The sequence below is a fragment of the Balaenoptera ricei genome, chromosome 14 (genome assembly GCF_028023285.1).
Source record: "Balaenoptera ricei isolate mBalRic1 chromosome 14, mBalRic1.hap2, whole genome shotgun sequence".
Taxonomy (NCBI): domain Eukaryota; kingdom Metazoa; phylum Chordata; class Mammalia; order Artiodactyla; family Balaenopteridae; genus Balaenoptera; species Balaenoptera ricei.
In genome coordinates, this window is record NC_082652.1 from 30,493,050 (window position 1) to 30,510,761 (window position 17,712).

Here is a 17,712-nt window from a genome sequence, read left to right on the forward strand (position 1 = left end):
TGGAGACTGAAGATAAATATGTCTCAATGGAAGCAACAACCACACACTTCTAACTAACCCAAAAGCAATTTTCAGTGGTTTCTGAAACAATTAATTTTAAGTTATACTTTAAAAAAAAAAAGCTAGAAGGCTGAAATCAAAGACAATTATAAAGTCTATCTTTCCTTTATTAAATAAACCAGAACAAGCATGTCTTTTAAAACTTTAAAATATTTCTAGTATAGAGTCCAGACTGAGAAGATTCCCCAACTCTGCCAGATAGTTTCCCATTTTGCTGAATATTGGAAAATTATTTTAGACAAAGGCTTGAAGGGGAACAACAGACAATGAAGAGGCACTGGGAAGAGAGCAGGGGCTGAAAGTAGACCTGCCTGATGGCAAGGAGAGGAAAAGAAGAGACTTGAAATGAAAGGCACTTATTTCAGGTCCTAGGAAATGAATTAATTTTATCCTATGCTTAAACTTTGTGAGTTGTAAGATATTTTCTAACAAATAAAGATTTGGAACTGGGATGAAAGGGAAGAGACAGAAATAAGAGAACATTAGAAGAAAACATATAAAGGCAGAGAACCAGTTATGGAAAAAATTCTAATGTGAAATAGACATTTAAATCAACAAGTACACATTTTTTAAAAATATATATACAATATATATAAGAACTACAATCTTTTGGACGGCTTGGTTGAATTACATGGTCAAGTTAATCACTGCATTTATATATTATTTTACATCCTTTACTGCTTCTTCAATCCCAATTGCTTGCATTTTTTGGCTAGCAGCTAACTACCCCACCATACACTGGCCCGGGGGAGTGAAGGGGAAAGCTCCAATCTGTCCATTTTGCTGCGTGAATCCACAAAATCGTTGGCTAGAGGCACATTTTAAACTGTTAAAACTACAAGTCTTAAAGACATAGATTCCATTTCTTAACATTCTGAAAATCCATAAATTACTACAGGTAACTGAGAATGTGTACATTTTTATGTGACTATTTCAACTAGGAATTTAACATTAGCACTAAGTATAAATTTATTTTTAAAAGTTCCTTAGTAAAATAACAAAAGAAACATTTTACAAAATTTTAATTTTGAACAATCCTATATTTTTATAACATAATTATGTAAGTTTTAATTCGTAATTTTAAATTCAATTTTTTAAATTTCCCCAATTTTAGAGGAAAGGACCAACTATCCAAAACAAGGTAAAATGACTGATTTTTTAAACTGACTTAGAAAATGACCATGTGTCAATTTTCATCAACATATGAATTCTGAAACAGTACTTACATTTTATATTGCCCAAAAGGGATTATAAATCTTAAATAATAGATCGGTAGTCTTTCTAGACATAAAAATGCAAACTACCTAAAGATGAAGATAATATGTCAAAAGAAAAAAATTCCACCAAAAGCCAAATTCTTTACTGAATATGTTAACCTTATCAGTAAACTGTAAAATTACCTACAATAAAGCCACCTAACAAATGAATTTGAGATTTTCTACTCCACTGTGTCCCTCTAACCAAGCCTCTCAGTAAGGGTTGCCCCCAGCAGCCAGTTCAGAGTCTGAGCCCATTTTCCTGGTTAAAATGCAAAATCAGCAAGTACTAATGACCACTAGCATAATAACCAGATTTAACAGCTGGAAGAGGTCTTAGGCAGAAACATCTGTTCCACCTTTGTGGGTCACAGAAACTCTTTACGAATCTCATGAAAACTATATACTAACCCAGAAAAACATACACAGGCAAATATTCACAACAATTTTACCTTGGGTTTTTCTGGAGGGTGAGGGTGAGATGGGGCAATCTGGGGTGGGGGTGTATCGTGGATTCCTGGAGCCTGCAGGTTTAACAGACCTGATAGAATCTATCTTTACAGGCCCTCAAAAATAGAGGAAAAGTTATGTAATTTATCTGCTACAACACAAGCCTAAATCCAGGGTAATACTGCCACTGTCAGGTACTTCTGTCTGACATTAGGACTGGGTGGTGCTACTGTTGGGGGGGAAGAGGAACAGGATGTTAGACATTTCGCAACACCCGGGTAGATCCACGCAATCAAGTACAGTATTAGGCCCCCATCCCACCAGATCTTCACATACCCCTCCAGAAATCCACACATTGGTTTAAGAAAAAAACCCTCTTTCCCAGAAATACATCTATTGTGTAAAACAAGAAACCTTTTTCTCTTTCCCTAAAACTCTGCAAGGTGAGTTTACCATTACAGAAAATTATTCTACCAACAGCAATGTCACTCAGGACACTTAAATCCCTACAAACGTCTGGCCCAGTCAGCACACATGTATGGGTGACACATTCACATGATTCTACCCACATGCATAAATATTCTCTTGCCCTTATTTCAAAACGTTAGAGAAAACCCTCTATCAGATAACTCCTCCCTTAACTTCCCTTAAATCCAAACTCATTTATTTAAGTAAGTTACAGGCATCTGGCTAATTCATTAGTCTTCTACTACAGTCATGCCCAAACATTTACACATTGAAATGCATATTTCATCACAAATTCACTTTCTTCTCCTTTATGTTATAGTTAAGGCATTATATTAAAAAATTTTAACTGTGTATGTCGGTAGGTAATTTTATATATGAATTTCACTTCAGGATGGAAAAATGGGCATTACAAAATATAAAATATCAAAATGGGATATCGTGTCAAATAAGGTTAAAAACCACTGCATTATATCAATAATCTCCTGCTTTACTAATATCCCCTGCAATGCTTACGTGTTTAAACCATTAAGAAAAACAAGTAAATGGTTACCATAAAAAACAGGAGTTAACTTTGCAGGGAGAGGGTATGAGGAGAGCTTTGCAACACACAAGTTCTATTTCTGAACCTGAGCAGTGACTGCAGAGCTACTGACTTCTTGATAATTCTTTAAACTGTACATATTTTTTTTTTATGAAAAACAGTAAAGATTTTTTTTGTTGTTCTTGTTTTTAAGAAAAGCTGACCCTTGGTGTAAGCTTAAAAAAATTAAACTGAAAAAAAAGTGAAAAGCAGGGCTTCCCTGGTGGTGCAGTGGTTGAGAATCTGCCTGCCATGCAGGGGACACAGGTTCGAGCCCTGGTCTGGGAGGATCCCACATGCCACGGAGCAACTGGGCCCGTGAGCCACAATTACTGAGCCTGCGCGTCTGGAGCCTGTGCTCCGCAACAAGAGAGGCCGCGATAGTGAGAGGTCCGCGCACCGCGATGAAGAGTGGCCCCCGCTCGCCGCAACTAGAGGAAGCCCTCGCACAAAAACGAAGACCCAACACAGCCAAAAATAAATTAATTAATTAATTAATTAATTTTAAAAAAAAGTGAAAAGCAGTGTTTTGATGAAAAAGTGAAACATTCGAAGCAACTTATATAGGAAATAAATACTCATGTTTTGAGGATTTCTAAAACTTAATCCTTGTAATTGAAGACAATCCTGCCATTTGTTCAATATAAATGCTTAGTTTAACATTTAGGAACAATCACTGCAACAGTCCATTTTATGATTACTTGATTGTAAACTAGTCACCAACCACAGATACCATCTGATACCTCCTACTTTACAGATGAAATTTCACTGTTTATATGTAAAAATATACCATATAAAACAAAATTCCACACAGATAACATTTATTTGAACTCTTTTACTGAAAAAACAAAATTAAATTTTAAAACTCCACCTTTTAATTACACAGGCTGCCCTCCTTCAATCTCCCACGCCACTTCCTGTCACTAAGTATTCTATCCTAGCTCTACTACATTATCATTCCCAGTAAGCCAAAGTCCTATTCTCAGTCCCAAATTCTAACAGATGGAAATATAACATACATAAATATGGTCCCTGTGTTAAAAAGTTTGGAAAAAACTTGGAACCTCAAACTTCAAAAATGTAGGAAAAGTTTAGGGCAGCTCACCCAGAAGGATGTCCTAAGTGAGACTAGCCTGACTCCTTTACCTAAAAATATATTTCCGGCATGAAACGCTGTATACCTAAAATTTAGAGCAGGACTTCCCCGGTGGCGACGTGGTTAAGAATCCGCCTGCCAATGCAGGGGACACAGGCTCGAGCCCTGGTCCAGGAAGATCCCACATGCCGCAGGGCAACTAAGCCTGTGCGCCACAACTACTGAGCCTGTGCTCTAGAGCCCGCGAGCCACAGCTAGTGAGCCTGCGTGCCAAACTACTGAAACTCGCATGCCTAGAGCCCGTGCTCTGCAACAAGAGAAGCCACCATAATGAGAAGCCCACACACCACAAAGAACAGTAGCCCCCGTTCGCCGCAACCAGAGAAAGTGCACAGCAACGAACACCCAATGCAGCCAAAAATAAATAAATAAAAAATATATTAAAAAAAATAATAATGTCATAAAAAAAATTTAGAGCAATGATTTCCTCTTAAATAGTTCTCCAAACCTCCCACTCTTAAAAGGAACACAATTAAGCTAAAAACAGCTAAAAGTAGAACCACTCTGACTAAACAGTTTCTTAAATGGTTATCATATATACCTATTTTGATGTAAATTGCCGTTAAAGTTTTCTTGAAATGCCAGGCTTTGTTTAGTTGCAAAGAAAACTGACTTGGGGGAAATAAGGGGAGAGAGCACTTGGCTTTTCCCCCCGCATTTTGAAAAACTTCAAAGAAATTGAACAGTGAACAATTATGATTATACACCCGTAACCTAGACTCTACAATTAACACTTTGCTGTTACTTACTTTGAGACCTATCAATCTACCTAGCCATCTCTGGCCATCCATCCATCTTATTTTGATGCATTCCAAAGTAACTGAAAACTCCTAAACACCTCAGCATGTATATCAACTTGAGTTCAACAGTATCTGCTTACTAAGAAGAGAATCAAATTTTATTTCAGGATAAGTGGTCCTGAATATAGCATGGAGCATTTCAGAAACAGAAAAGGCCTCTGGGATGCAGCTCAAGAATAAACAGGCTATGTGCATGAATGTTAACTCACGAACTCCGTAGCATCGTTTAGACCAGCAACCCGGAGGTCTGTTGTGAGACAAGTCTCCATGGGTCTCTAGCATTTCTGCACCTTTTGCCAGTTGAGGCCCTGGAGGCTTTCATACAGACTGTCTTTTCAAGGATCTACTACAGTAGATCCTTGTAAACAGTCTTGCATCTGACTGTCAGCATCTCCCTCTTGAGGAGAGGGCAGGTTTGTTTACTGTCCAGTGTGATAATGCTCAGGTCCTCCTCTGGAAAAAGGTCAGGCAGGTTTCTGTGCAGCCCATCACAAAAGATTCAGGGGTCCTAGACTCAAGGTTTCTCAGCTATGACGCAAAGCCACCAGGTGGGCAGCACCCACCTGCACTGAACCCCTTTGTGTTGCCCCCATGGAATTTGAGGGGCAAAGGAAACCAACACAACTATGAAGTTGCTGCCTGCAGTGCCCTGAGAATAACATCCTTTGTCTCTAAACCCAGGAGTCCCATGTCTTCTACAGCACCTGTAACACTGAAGCAGGCTCACCTTTCAGACTCTCCGGTTCTGGACAAGCTCTGAGTTCTTGGCTATGGGGTACAGATTGAGTTAGTGACCTCGGGAGGATAACAACAGAAAGTGCAATGAACCAAAGCATGCATCGCTGAGGAGAAACAAGGGTGACCATACAACTACCATAGCACAGTGTCCCTACCTCTCTCTCCCCGCACGTCTCACTTTATTATTTATGTACGTCTTAAACCACCCACTAACTATAAGCTCCCTGAGAAGAAACCGGCTCATCCCTGAATGAACTGGAGTAATGCACACCGGCCTTAACCTGAGTATGGCTGAGCAATCACATGGATTGTTCTTAATCAACATGCAATAACAACAAAAAAAATCAGAAGTATGTACGTTCTGCTATGACTCTAGGTATTCATAAATCATTTACCCCAGCATGACATTTTCACTCCTCCATCCTATCTGTACTGAAACAGAATAGGTAAAAATCCTAATGAGGCAGGCTGGATGCTCAGCTCAAATATATAAATAATGTAGCTGTAGTGAAGTCAGTGATGACTGCTTCAATGTTTCCACAGGTGTTAGCAAATTAACGGCTGCATCACTGATTAAACAGCTTTCCAGTAACACAGGGTTATGTTGCTGAATATGTCTTGCTACGTTAACTTAATCACACATCTGAATTATATGCTGTACAGCATACAGAACATCTACTAATAACTCCCTCAGTAACAGTTGCATGGCAGCAACAGTACTAGTAAAAACAGTGATAACAGAAGTTTTTACAATCTAGCCTTTACTGGACACTCACCATGTATCAAGAACTTTGCGTGAATTATGTCACTAACCCTAATAACAAGCCTATGAGGCTGATACTTTTATTACTTATCCTCATTTTACAGATGAGTCAACTCTGAGTCAGAAGTTAGAATACTTGTCCAAGGTCAGACAAGCACAAAGCCATGGAAGTGGGAAGTCAGGTCTGCCTCCAGAGCCTGAACTCTCATAAATTCTCTATGTATTTTATGCAAATACCTAAGCTCTATTTATTTCCTAATTCATAAGCCATTCCAGGCGGATTTCTGCAGCGTTAAAGCATGAAACTGTAGTCAAATCAGTAATATAAGAAAAAGATTTTTATTGGATATTTTATTGTATTTCCCTTGGTTCCACAGGATGAATATTTCTGGAAACAAGTATCAAACACCAAGAAAACAGTTTTTATGTTTTACATCAAAGAAAGCCCTAAAACATCTTCATTACAAATTTTAAAGATGAAGTTACCTTAATTTATTTACTGTATTTTTTTCCCAAACACACTGAAATCTCAGACTTGAGCGAATGTAAGCTCCATGAAGACTGGGTCTCTGTTCTATTTGCAGCTGTATCCCCAGCTGGACAATCCCTGGCATAGTAGGTACTGAATAAATATTATTGTACAAACATTAGTGTAAAAATAAACAGAAGACCACTTTCCGGGAAACAAAATGAGTCATTTCTATTCAAGATGGTTTAGTTATTAAAGCACTAAACATATCTTTTTATAAGCTTTCATTAACCTTACAAAAGTATGGACCCTGAGATAAATACAAAAGCCAAACTTGCCTATTTTATTTAAGTCTTCTACTATTTAAGAAAAGCTCTGATTTCTTAAACCGCTTCACTGCCCTTATTTATCCACATTACATAATCAACAAAGAATTTCAAAATGTATCATGAAAAAAATGTCCAAAATCCACTTAACATAGTAGTGTGTTGTCATTAAAAAAAAAAAAGTTTTCCCACTCTAGGGGCTTAAAGTTATAGTTAAAAGTAACCAACAGGCAGGAACCATGTCTTTTCTTTCTTTTTCAGCACTTTCAGTTAATACAGCAGTGTTTTGAGCACAAAGTTAAATACTCATCCATCACCTTCCTGCGGGGGGCGGGGGGGCGGGGGCGGTCTGCTATTGATGGTGTACGTACTGACTTTTGTAAAAAGCATAATGCAGTGTGTTGAGTTAGAGGCTCACAATCTAACACCATCAACAAGGGGACTGACCTTGAGCAAATCATGTCACTTCTCCAGCACAGTCTAACCCTCCACTCTAGCTCAGTACACAAAACCATCTCTAAGACTCCTCTCAGCCCTCAAAGTATGTGACATTTATGAACAACTTTACTTACTGCCTTAATTAGAAAACACCTACTACTCCGTGGTAACATGGCCGGTAATTCAATCCTACATGATCACAGCCTCACTGACATTTTGTATAAAGCTACTAAACATTTTAGAAGTACTTTTTCTGACCTTTTGATGCACAGACTGCTCACTCTGACCTAAACAATCTTTGTGACACAATCCTGAAAACAAGTGGGAGAGAATAAACAACATTGTCTTCACACAGAAATGAAACATTTTGATTTGTAACATTTTTATATAAATCTTATGTCCTTCCACTGTGTAACTTTCTAGAGAAAAATAAGATGTACACACACATAAAAAAATTTTTTTTCATGCTTGCACTCAGGATTAAACATTAAATATGCTTAAATTAACACCTTTGTTAAAACAGAAATAAACGTTCCATATCTGAAGAGTTTAGATTACTCTTTAAAATCTAGGTAGGCAGGATGGGAAAGAATAAAAGAGAAATGGATATCTTCGGGAGAACCTGTAATAAATGTTTTTAGCACCATTTACAGATCTAAAGCTCCTGTTAGATTAGAAGCAAAATACTTATAACGTGGGAAAATTATCACAATAATATTAACTAAAAAATATAGGATATAAAAGAGTCATACACATGGGCTTCCCTGGTGGCGCAGTGGTTGAGAATCTGCCTGCCAATGCAGGGGACACGGGTTCGAGCCCTGGTCTGGGAAGATCCCACATGCCACGGAGCAACTGGGCCCGTGAGCCACAATTACTGAGCCTGTGCGTCTGGAGCCTGTGCTCCGCAACAAGAGAGGCCGCGATGGTGAGAGGCCCGCGCACCGCGATGAAGAGTGGTCCCCACTTGCCGCAACTAGAGAAAGCCCTCGCACAGAAACGAAGACTCAACACAGTCATAAATAAATAAATAAAGGAATGTGAATTTCTTTAAAAAAAAAAAAAAAAAGAGTCATACACAGAAAAAATAATCAACTGTTAACAGTGATTATTTAGGGACTTCCCTGGTGGTCCAGTGGTAAGACTCTGTGCTCCCAATGCAGGGGGCCTGGGTTTGACCCCTGGTCAGGGAACTAGATCCCGCATGCATGCCGCAACTAAGAGTTCACATGCCACAACTAAGAAGTCTGTATGCCGCAACTAAGACCTGGTGCAGCCAATATAAATAAATAAATATATTTTTTAAAAAAGAAACTGGTTATTTATAGGTGGTAGGATTGAGTAATTTTTATTTGCTTTATACTGTTCTATGCTTTTTCAACTTTCTACATTAAGCATTGATTTTATAATCAGAAGGGACTGTTAAACGTGAATTCATATTACCTTAATTTGTTCATAAAATCTTTTATTTTTAAAGTGGGGGGGGTGGGGACTGAAAAGATTCAGAAAAAGCTATCTTTTGAAGGTGCTGTTACTGAGATTTTTCGCAGTGAGAACAGTACTTAGAAAACAAAACCAAGGGATTCATCTTCCCCTATAAGCTATAAAAGTAAAACCTGTTCACAGAGAAAACAAACAGAAAACACACTCCATGATGTAAAGGTGCTCTATACCTTTAAAGGTACAGCAGTCACTCAAATTCATGTCAGATTATCCAAGTACCAAAATAAAAATATGTATGTATATATACACACACACGTGTAAATATATATGGATGAGTATATATGGAAGTATATAGCTACAAAATAAAAGGCTGTCAAAATGTAGGCCCATAAGAAATCTGTCAATTTATATTACAAACCAGTACTTTAAAGCTCTCTCATATTAACAATTCTTTAACATAACTATTTTTAAAAATGGCCACTGAATCCAATCACATCCTTTAAAAGCTGAAACGTAAGTAACTAAACATCTCATTCATTTAAGCCTGAATTTTGAAAACAGTACCAAATGTTCGAGGTAACTATCCTAGAGAACTCCCCAAATGCCAGAGAAAAGTAGCTAAGCTAACTATGGTATACTGGGACTTCCCTGGTGGCACAGCAGTTAAGAATCCACCTGCCGATGCAGGGGACACGGATTCGATCCCTGGTCCGGGAAGATCCCACATGCCACGGAACTACGCCTCTGCGCCAAAACTACTGAGCCTGCGCTCTAGAACCCGCGAGCCACAACTACTAAGCCCACGTGCCACAACTACTGCAGCCCGCGTGCCTAGAGCCCATGCTCCGCAACAAAGAGAAGCCACCGCAATGAGAAGCCCGTGCACCGCAACTAAAGAAAGCCCGTGCGCAGCAATGAAGACCCAATGCAGCCAAAAATAAAATAAAATTTAAAAAAATAAATTCTATGGTATATTAATGACACGGCATCAAAAATGGTATTTATAAAAATTTAAGACATTAGTTGAGGTTATTTTTATAAAGTGAAATATGTATCACAGTCATAAAGTTGAACACAGTCTCATAAATGTTAAAGTCTAATTTTATTTAAGCAAGGAATTTTATTATGAAGAATAAAATCATACTTAAGCGTTGATTATAAAGATGAAAGCAATCTCAGTGACACAGGACATGAGGTACAGCTGGCCTCACAAAAGGCTGCATTCAAGAGAAACTGATACTGGAACCACAAGACCTCTCTTGCCTGCTTTCCTCTCCCTGTTCTCTCCCAACTGGCTACTTCTGCTTGACATGGCCCAAATCAGCCACTGTCTCCAAGTCTCTGTGACCTTAAAATTCTAAAACCTATCGTGTTTAAAGAGGAGGCTTCAACATTGTGACTAGCCAATCATCAGTATGTCTATATTGGCTGGCCTTGGGCGAGGTGCCCACCACTGAACCCTCCGCACTGTCTGGACGAAGAGGGATCCTGTGAACTTACACGCTGCTTAGACCTACTTGCCTCTAATACAGTCTATGGGCAGGGCCCATTCTCTGAGAAATAAATACCCCAAACTAATCTACCACGCTCTCACAAGAGACCACCAATTGATCCTAACAGTAAGAGCCCAATGAAACTTAACAGATGTATGTACAATTAGTTATAAATTAGATTTGCTTTCAAACAAACATGATTTTCTACTTGTCTTTATATGCCTTGATTTCTGAACTGCTACGGTATAGTTACAGACTTGTTTTCTATTGACCTTATATAACTGCTTTATTATTAAAAAAAAAAAAAAGACTTCAGCCTGTATAAAAGGCTTAAGTTATTAATAAAAAATAAAACAAAGTATTACAGGTAGGACAAACGAGACTTTTGATATAACCTCTCAAAGTACTGAGTCTAATAACAAAATAATTTTTTTCTCTTACCATTAAAGGCACTGAATGTTCATTGCAGAAATCTTGGAAAACACAGAAAAGTAAAAACGTGAAAACAAAAGCATCCTAAAGTAGAGCTAATGACTGCTAACGTTATTTTCTTTCTGATCTTTTCCCTCACACGTATTACCATAAATGCACTCATACTTACGCAACTTTTCAAGGGAGGGATAAGGCGGTCATCACCAATCAACTTAACATCACTACAAGTTGGACAACCAGACGTTATCCACACCTGATGTGACACAATTCTATCTATGCAGTATTTTTACCAAAAAAATACTGAAACCTGAATCTTCAAGCCCTTAAATCCAACTCCAAATTTACAGGAACTACATACCAGAAATATCAATATAGGACATTCCACTGGACAACGACCTGGTCTTTTCAACAAGTAAATGGCATGATAAAAAGGAAGTGGTGGAGGCACTGTTAAGATAAGACGACCTGGATACAACAGCCGCATGCAATGCATAGACTGAACAAACCAACTAAAAACCAGGACTGTAACTGGGAAGATTTCAATAGACAAAATATCAGATTATTGAAGAATTATTTTTGGTTTTATTAAGTGACAATGGTGTCATGATTCTGCAAAGAAAATTACCCTTTTTTTGTTTATTAGAAATGCAAGCTCAGATATTTAAGCTTGAGATGCTAACAGCCAGAATTTGTTTAAAATACTGTGGTAACCCCACCCCCCCAAAAAAACACAGTAAAATACTAATAATCATTAAACTTAAGTATATATGAAATTATTAAATTTAAGAGTATAGAGGTTTCGTTAAGTGTATAAAGGTTTTTATAAATATTTGAAAGTTTTCATAAGAAATTTTAAACAGAGTAATTTGAGTCACATTTCAGTTATAATAAACCCAGTAAACAAGCATTTGCAAAAATAACCCCCTCTTGCATTTAATTCTTTTTTTAACAAGAATTTTTCTTTAGTAGTTATACAAAATAATATTACATTTTGTGGTCTGTAAAGTTTAATAAACTGGCGAACACGTAATTTTCTTTTAAACCAACTTTTTATGAAAGAAAGTAGGATCCATCCTATATTAACCACTATCTCCTCTGAAAGACAGGAGTTCATTGAAGGGTCGGTCAGTCAAGATAGAAAAGCAACAAGAAAAAGAGAGTCAGGAAGAGCCTCTGAGAAAATAAAAGGGTCCTTGCTAACAAACTCTCTTCACAGACCATCTGTGTATGGTTAAGGAAGGTCTTAAAGGAAATCTAACAGGTAACTAGTACAGTAAACCAACAACAAAATTACCAACACTAACAATCACAAAATACCAAACTTTGCAGAACTTAACTAATCAAGGTCTCCCAATTCTTTACATATGTAAAGAGAAAAACTGTGTTTTTCTTTTGCAGGGAAAAATTGTGTCTTCCTTTTGCACTCAACTGTCATATACATTCACAAACCCTGACAGCCCGACCACCACCCAAGAAATCACCCAGTTCCACTTCTCACTTAACAAATGAAAAAGGTGAAGCATAAAGAATGAACAATGTATCTATCGTTAGTCAGCTCTTAACAAAATACCCTTTTCTGTAACTACAAAACTCTGAAAACACAAGTACCTGCAAAGGCAGATGAAAAACCCTACTGAAAAGAGATCCAAGACAGAAAACATGAATTACAGGAGAAATCATCTGAGTCTTATTAGTGCAATCAACACTCACTGGACAATCATCCCATGCCAGATCTTGTTATTATGGACATAAAAATAAATGAGCATATCCTCAAGTACTTTACAGTACAGATTGTGAGAGAAAAGTACGTAAACATAAATACTATACAATGGTGAGTGCTGTAACTGCAGATAAGCACAAGCTTGGATAGTGGCATGAAGAAGGCAGTGACCAAGTGGCCTGGGAAAATCAAAGACAGCACAAGAGGAAGGGGCTCTTGAAGTGGAGAAAGCCTGCCTGACAGGAGGGAGGACAACACTCTGAAAAGAGCATCTGGAGAGGCTTGCAACAGCTGAAAGCATCTGGAGAGATGCTTTCATATAACCAAAGCTACGGCAGAAGAGAAATGAAGAGGCAGGCGGTGGATGTGGAGCTTTGTCAAGTGCATAATGGGAAAATGGTGCAGGTTCTTCAACCCAGGGAGCAACGGTATCAGGTGTGCACTTTTCAAAGGGTAGTTCTTTCTAGCATCCGTGTAGACGACAGGCTGGAGGGAGGGGATGCTAGAGAAAAGGAGACCAGCTGCTGACCAGTAGAGGAAAGAGAGTCACCTGAAGCAAAGAAATTGGCCAAGCCCAGAGCTCTCCCGAGTAACACGCCCGTACCACCAAAGGCCTACGATTCACCTCCTCGTGACAACCCTGAAAGGACCTAAATGTAGCTAACCTGTCCAAGGAGATGAGGACCTTCCTCTCCCACTCCTCCTGGGTAAAACGCACCCGTTCTCATGAGACAGCCAGGGCTTGTTCTCCCCTCTCTGCAGGTGTGTAAGCCAGAAATCAGAGCCTTCAAGACACACTCTCCCAGTGCACACACCTAAGAGACCCCCGGGTCTCACCAGCTTGACGGTCTTTAACTTTTTGCATCTCCAACACCACCCCACAAGCGGTCACCTCTTGCGTGGACAGCAGCAGCTGCCTAATTCATCTCTCCCTCCCATATTACTCCATATTGCTACCAGAAGTGTGTTTCCTTAACTACAAATATGACATCACTCCACTACCTCCACACCTGTACCGTCTCCCCCTTAACCTCAATGTAAAAAACCAGTTTGGGATATGCGCAGTTTGAGATGTCTGAGCAACATTCAAATCCAAATGTCAATAAGTAATTAGTATGTATTCCAAAGGTGATTTTAAGTCTGAATTCAACACAGATTTGGGAGTGTACCAATGTGTGCAAAAAGAGAGCAAGGAGGGGAAAGAGAAGCCCTCAAAACAAGGAAGCCTGAACAAGGGAAGTTCAGAGTGAGATAAAGTTGAAACCAAGTCAGAATCTCAGAAACATGAGCATTTAAGAAAAAGGTCACAAATGAGACAGTAAAGAGCAAAGAAGAAAACCAGAAGACAACTGTGTCACAGAAGGCAAAAGAATCGAGTTTTTAAAAAGACGAACTGTCAATAATGGCAAGTGCCCAAGAGAGATCAAAGCAGAGAGAAAGTGGCAGTGGTCACTGCAGCAGCCATCAGGAAGCAGGGAGGACAGTGGACAGGAGGAGAGGAACAGGGAGACGGGGAACATGAACTACTTTTCCAAGAAGTCTGACTGCAAAGGAAATGAAGCACAGGAGGGGCAAGCACCACAAGGAGCTGGGAGTCAAGGAAGTATTTTGTTGGCTTATTTGTTTTTAAAATGAAAGACTTAAGTGCATTTTTATGTTTAAAGGAAGAAGCCAGTGGTTGAAAACATGACCGAGAAAATATCTGATGGAACATGGTCTGAGTCATGAAAGACTTTTACCTTAACCAGCAAAAATAACAGAACAAATAAGCTTAAATATGAGAAGGGTTTTTCTTTCTCAGAGAAGAAAGTGTGGACGTGTGCCGACGAACAGGTGCAACAAGAGGAGACAGCACATCACGGAAGGGCTTGTATGTCACACTAAGACTTAGGCTTTTATCTGGTGGGCAGTCGAGAGCTCCTTGAAAACTGTTAAGGAATAGAGTAATAAGACAACCATGTCCTATTTGGGGGAGGGGGGGGCCGGAATCACCCCAGGGATTTGATGTAGCCACTGTGAAACAGGAATGATCTGAAATACCTAAAAATGTGCCAAATACCCACCAAGAGGAGGAGTATTCCCCATCCTCACTCAGGCCTCCTCATCGTGATGTGCTGCTATTCAAAGATGCTTTGGCTGACACACTGCAGGTCCCTCGTCACTCAGAGAGCTTAGTTTTCTTTACTGATGTTACTGTTATGGGCCACCTTCAATACAATGGTTTTGGTCTATTTTCCTCTTTCTCTGATCATTAGGAGGAAGAATACATTCACAATTTATTTTAGCATTTTCTAAACTTTCTTCTCCAAACTCTCCTCCAGAATTATTAACAGGCTGGAAAAATAAAATGTTGTATAATACAAAGGAAGAAATTTTATAATAGTAAATAAACATTTTAAGGACCCACCCCAAAAAAGTCTCTCACATGTAATATCAAATTTCAAATCTGAATTCTACATCAAATTACTGCCAGGGCTTAAAAAACAGAATTTGAAAATATCTACCTCTTTTTCGTTACTAATGCAACAAAAGAACTACTTTAGAATTCATGACATCATTCTAAACGTATTTTCATATAAACAATTGTAGAAAACAATAAACTTCAATAAAATATTGAGGTATGTAGAAAATCTATTAAACTGCTATCTGCTTCTCCACAATTGTGCAAAGTGATGATAATTCATATCAAGATGACTTTGTTATGCATATAACAAAAAAATTCACCACCCAATCTCAGAATGATTAAATGACTCACTCTTGGAGAAACCATCTTAATCAAATGTAAAGTCAAACTAATTCAAATAAACCTACCAGCAGGTGACATTTTGCAAAACTATCCTTTAATAGACTTTTACTTAAACTGAAAATTACGGGTAATTCACGGTAAAGTTAAATGACTTTTTATACCACCATCAAATGAAGCATAAAGAGATTGCTGATTCTAACTGAGTCTCCTCACTTAGTGTTGAACTGCTCTTCGGAATACAGAGAGCTTTCCATCAGAGCAATCTATTTACCTTTGACTAGAAGAGTAACTTTTATTAAGAAGTTCAAATGACACCAAATGTCACCTCCCAATTCATCCTACCCCTCCTCTTTCCCAATCCTCCCCATTACCCCACTTTCAGACCGAAGCACACAGCAACCCACTGGGTATTTAAGTACAAGCCAACCTTCTCTCACATCAGTAAAGGAGCAAACCATTCCCTTGACCAGCCCTCCCCCTTCCCCATTTGAAAGCAAGCTGCTTCCTAAAGCAAGACGGGAGGAAGGAAGAAGGGGTTTCTTTCCTCATACTTGTTTTGCCTCTGTTACAGCATCTATATGTCTTTTCCATCTAGGAGTTCTTCAAGGGCTGAGATAAAACCTAGCACATTTTACTGTTGTTAATTGTATGCTTACCCCATTAAACCAAACTAACTGTGGACCTTCCCTCTACCTTGCTTACCACTGAATCCCCAAAAGTAAGCTGATACCTGCTGAATAAATTACTCATTGTTGAATACTCTTAATCAAATATAGAGATGGCACAAAGCTTTTTTTTTTTTAAGATTTTTTTTTTTTTGATGTGGACCATTTTTAAAGTCTTTATTGAATTTGTTACAATATTGCTTCTGTTTCATGTTTTTGGCGGTGAGGCATGTGGAAACCTAGCTCCCCGACCAGAGATTGAACCCGCACCCCCTGCGCTGGAAGGTGAAGTCTTAACCACTGGACCACCAAGGAAGTCCCGGCACAAAGCTTTCACTAGTGTTTGCTAAGTAAATGGCCCAAGTGAATGTGTGTCCCTATAAAATTTCCAGTGAAACTCTTTTTTTTTAAAGTCAACTTATGTCCAAACTTTAATACGTCCTGTGAACTACTTTCATCCATAACACAAGAACCTGTTCTATCATCATAGCTAGTAAATCTTCAATACCTGAAATGAGTTAACTATTTGGCAAGTCACTGTGTAGGGTTTTTGGTTGTTTTTTAACTTGCCTCTTTGCTATTACTAGTCTCTTACTATGGAAACATTACAACTTCTCTAAGCAGAAAGCGTCAAACTCTGCGAACATTTCCTGACCTAAAACTAGTTTTAACGGCATCCAAGTCCCTTATGGCAACACACACAGGTTAACCAGAAGAGAAAACTTCCTCTGTAAACTCAGCCTCCCAAAAAATAAAAGCAAAATCCTAAAGTTCTCGGAAGAACCACACACCATAAAGGTTTAAACTAAATTCCTCTACCCTAAGATAATAGCTATTTGAGTTAGGTATTATCTAAATCATTACATTCATGATTCCCCAAAAGTTTTTTTTTTCCTTTCGCCTACAACTATGTAAAATCATGCCGCGCACATAAACTTGCTACAATAAAATGCACTTAGCGCCTCTCAAAATATTAGTATTTCGTGGAGTTGTCTTAAAACCGAATCCTTACCTAACAAGCAGCTCACTGACATTTCCATTCAAAGAAATTCGGAAAAGCACTAGAGCTTCCAAAATGAAGGCTTTATACAATACTCCTCTCATAACGTCAGAATACAACATTTTAAAACTCCTAAAGCTATTTAAAGCGTTTCCTATGGAAAGCAATCTGTTTTCCTTTCGGACTCAACCTTGGACTACAACGAGGGATTTGATTTAAGCACTAGAGCGGCCACACATCTCATAGGCTCCGTGCTCGGAAGACTCCCTGAATTAAGGACAAGATACGGACTCCTGCACAAGCGGATTCGGTCTCCCCGTGACGGGAGATGGAACGAACCCCGCTTCCCCGCAGGCTCCCCGCACGCCCTCAGCATCCCCAGGAGAAACCCCCCCGAGAAGCTCCCTCGGGCCCCGCAGCCCCAGAGTCCATGTGCAGGTGTCGCCCCGGCGCAGGTGTCGCCCGGCGCGGAGGACGTCCGGCCGCCTGTCCCCGCTGACGCAGAGCCCGGCCCGCGCCCGGCCTCCCGCCCCACCGCCCACGTCCGGACCCCGCCCCGGCCCGCGGGCCAAGGACGAGGCCGCCGCCGCAGCGAGGCGCCCGCGCGCCGCAAGATGGCGGCGGGCGCGCGGGGCGGGAGGAAGCAAGGGAACGCGCACCCCCGCGGGCGGGGCCGAGCGCGGGCGGCGGGGGAGGGGGCCCACCGGGC

General features: G+C 39.5%; 1 protein-coding gene across 1 annotated transcript in view; it reads right to left on the reverse strand.

The window, feature by feature from the left end:
- VAPA (VAMP associated protein A) overlaps positions 1-17,712 on the reverse strand; it is a 37,470-nt gene that overhangs the window by 19,375 nt on the left and 383 nt on the right. The gene's annotated exons all lie outside the window — the stretch shown is intronic.